Source organism: Primulina huaijiensis, chromosome 2 (genome assembly GCF_012295235.1).
Source record: "Primulina huaijiensis isolate GDHJ02 chromosome 2, ASM1229523v2, whole genome shotgun sequence".
NCBI classification, from domain to species: Eukaryota; Viridiplantae; Streptophyta; class Magnoliopsida; order Lamiales; family Gesneriaceae; genus Primulina; species Primulina huaijiensis.
Window position 1 is genome coordinate 15688595 of NC_133307.1, and position 3452 is coordinate 15692046.

General features: G+C 38.5%; 2 long non-coding RNA genes across 2 annotated transcripts in view; both read left to right on the forward strand.

The window, feature by feature from the left end:
• Positions 1–2188: 2188 nt before the first annotated feature.
• Positions 2189–3452, forward strand: part of LOC140959385 (uncharacterized) — a 2012-nt gene continuing 748 nt past the window's right edge. Inside the window, exon 1 of the long non-coding RNA XR_012171976.1 lies at positions 2189–2407. This is a non-coding gene — a long non-coding RNA (uncharacterized lncRNA). The remainder of the gene's footprint in view (positions 2408–3452) is intronic.
• On the forward strand, positions 2414–3393 carry LOC140959395 (uncharacterized). Its single transcript, XR_012171977.1, has 3 exons — positions 2414–2603; positions 2742–2765; positions 2965–3393. It is a non-coding gene; the product is annotated as an uncharacterized lncRNA (long non-coding RNA).

A 3452-nucleotide genomic window follows, 5' to 3' on the forward strand; every position in this document is an offset into this window, starting at 1 on the left:
CCATCCTATAAGGAGCTCTAGAAATAGGCTTTGTACCTGGCATCAACTCAATGTTGAACTCAATCTCTCGGACTGGAGGAAATCCTGGAATTTCATCTGGAAATACATCTGAAAATTCAATAACAATTGGAATATCTGCCAATTTAGGTACTGACCTTGAAATATCAATCGCATAAACCAAGAAACATTCTGCTCCTTTCTGCAACAAACGAGTCATGGACAAAACAGATATCAAAGGAATCTTAGCTCGAGAACCCTTACCATAGAATGTCCAGTGATCTGTCATATCAGGCCTAAACTTAACAATCTTCTGAAAACAATCTACAGTAGCCCTGTATCTTGTCAACATGTCAATACAAAGTATGCAGTCAAAATCAGACATCTCCAACACAATACAATCAAGCTCAATGACATTATCCTCATAACGAAATTCACAACCACTTATCATTTCAACTGACCTCATCACTTTGCCCAGTGGAGTAGAAATAGATAATGTAGATGATAATGGCATAGAATGCAATGAATGCAACGAGACAAAGTGCTCAGCTATGAAAGTATGTGATGCACCGGTATCCATTAAAACATAAGCAAGATAACCTGAGAGAAGACAATTACCTGCAATGACATTATCTGGAGCATTATGTGCCTCATCCTCAGTGAGTGCAAAAACTCGAGCCTGCTGTCTAGGTGGCTGTCCTACCCTGTGGCTACCACTCTGTTTGTTCTGATATGATCTGTTTGACTGCTGATAAGAATGAACTGTAGGAGTCTGACGATTCTGGTGAGGTGCCTATCTCGATGATCCCTCACTCTGAGATATATCACTGCCACGGTTAGGACACACTCGAGCATAATGTCCCATCTGGTTACACAAGTGGCAAGCTCCCGATACTCCTCTACACTGATCGGTATAATGTCTACCACCACACTGACCACAAGTCGGGGCTGAATAACCAGTACTCTAAACTGAACCAGACTGTCTCGATCCACTAGAACTCGAAAAATTACTGCCATGTCTCTTAAATTGCTTCCCTCTAGCCTTGAACTGCTCTCTTATGTTTCCACTGTTACCACCACTATTACCCTGTCTGAACTGCTGTCGAAACTGTGGTTGTTGGGGTCGTTGCATCTGAGAACCTCTCTGCATAATGATTCCGATTTCAGCTCCTTTGGCTCGATCAAGAGCCTCAGCAAAAGTGTTAGATCTTCCAGTATTAACCAAGGTAAATATATCTGGGTTAAGACCATTTATGAAGTGACCAGCCTTAGCTTCTTCATCGGATGCTACATGAGGAGCAAATCTCAGTAAATTCGAGAACTTAGCAACATAGTCCTCAATATTCAAATTTCCTTGCTTTAAATTTGCAAACTCGGCTCCCCTATCTTTCCTGTAAGAGGTGGAAAGAAACGCTGATAAAATTCAGATTTAAAAATATCCCAGGTAACAATCGTATCTCGACCCTCTAAAGCTTTCTTGGTCATGATCCGCCAACTCTTAGCAACATCCAATAACTGATGAACAACTAACTTGATTCTACGATCATCTGGATACTCAAGAGATTCAAATAATTGATCCATATTCTCCAACCAGTTCTCACACTCTAATGCATTCTCGGTACCTTTCAACATCGATAGGTGCAAAGACTGAAATCTGGCTAACAGTATCTCCATCGGAGTCGGAGTTATATCCATCTGAGTATGAGTAGCATTGCCCTGATCTTGTGCCACTGGTACGTTCTGTCTATGTCTACCACGACCTCTACCTCGAGTATCCATGTCTGATATACAATAGATCAAACACATATAAAATCACAATCATCTTAATCTTGTATCAATCATCTCTGGCTCTCGAGACTCAACAATCTCGAATAAAACTCAACAATATAATATGTAAGGTCCCGAAATTAATTATCCAGTAATTTTGGCATAATTAGAATAATTATTGAGTGGTAAATTAAAATAATTATTTATGCCAAATAATTTTTGTAGGTGTGTTAAAAATATGTATTTTAGAATATCGGAGAATTTAACGATATAAAATACATATAGAGTTTAAATAACACACGGGAGCAAGATTAATGCAAAACTGGGATTTTTCAGCATGTGTTACTATTTTTTAGTAACTAAATATACATATACATACACACAATTTATCTTGTGGAGAGAGAAAGGAAGAAATCAGAAACCCATTTCCCTCAACCCCATTTTCGCAACACTTGTAGTAGCTGCGGGAAAGTTGCGATATCTCCTCCGTCTGGCGTCCAAATCACAAACGGTTTGAGGGGTTTTCTTCCTTACATCAGTAGCTTCGTTTTGAACCATGAATCGCTAATTTTGATGCTCGTTTTAGCCCCAATCAAACCCTGTTTCGTGGTTGTTCCTGTTCAAGTTTCTTGTTCGATTTCAGGTGAGCTATTGCTTGGTTTTTCTTGGTTCTTTGGAGTATTTTGAGCAAGGAATTGAAGCTTAAATCTTACCTTGCTGTTCCTGCATTTTCCAGCTAGTTTTCAGTTTGGTTTTTGGTCGTGAATAGTGTTTTCCGGTGTCTTTTCCGGCGAGTAGCAACATTGGACCGCTAGCGACTAGTTTATACTTCGATCTTGGTAATTTTTGGAACCAATTCCAGATTTTTCGGTGCATAAGTAGGCTGCCCCGATGTGTAATTTTACTCGCTTCGATTTAATTTCGCTTTGTCAATTTTAATGCATTATATTGACGTATATATTTGGTTTATATTGTAGGTTCGATCGTTGGAGAGCTATGAGGTATAAATCGAAGAGTTTGTGAATTAGTATCGAGCTAATTGTGTGATTATTTTGGAGAATTACGGTTATTTAGTTGAAATTTCAGAATTGTTGAAATTGATTTGGGAATTAAGTTTTGATAATTAAAAATCAATAAGTTGGATTAATTTAGTTTTATTGGCGAATTGTGAATTATTCAACCTATTTTTATCATTGTTAGGTCGAGGAGATTAAAGTTGAGCTTGTTGTGATTTTAGAGTCGGTTTAGGTATGTTACACCTCGGTAACATACAACGGTAAAACATAAATTATGTTTGATTGTCATTCTGTGTTACATGGATTGTGTTTATGAATTGCTGACTGTTATAAATTGTTAAATGCCTTCGTTGTGAGCTATGTTTATTATTATGACATATTATTGGCATTTAGCATCGGGCATACAGTTATGACATTCATGTTGAGCCCTATCGTTCTTGTTAGCCCAGTGTTGATATCCGTTGTTATCTAGCACTGTTGTTTATCTCGGGATCATTGTGTGGCTGATAGGCCTATACACATGAAACCGTAGATGTGATTGAACAATTCCGTGGTTAGTGCAGCCTTTTGAGGTGAGCGCTGGGATTGTGTCATCTAGTTCGTTCTGTTGTGCCATCCTTTTAATATGTATCAGCTGTATGGAGGCCGAGTCAGGGGTGTTATTCAGCACAG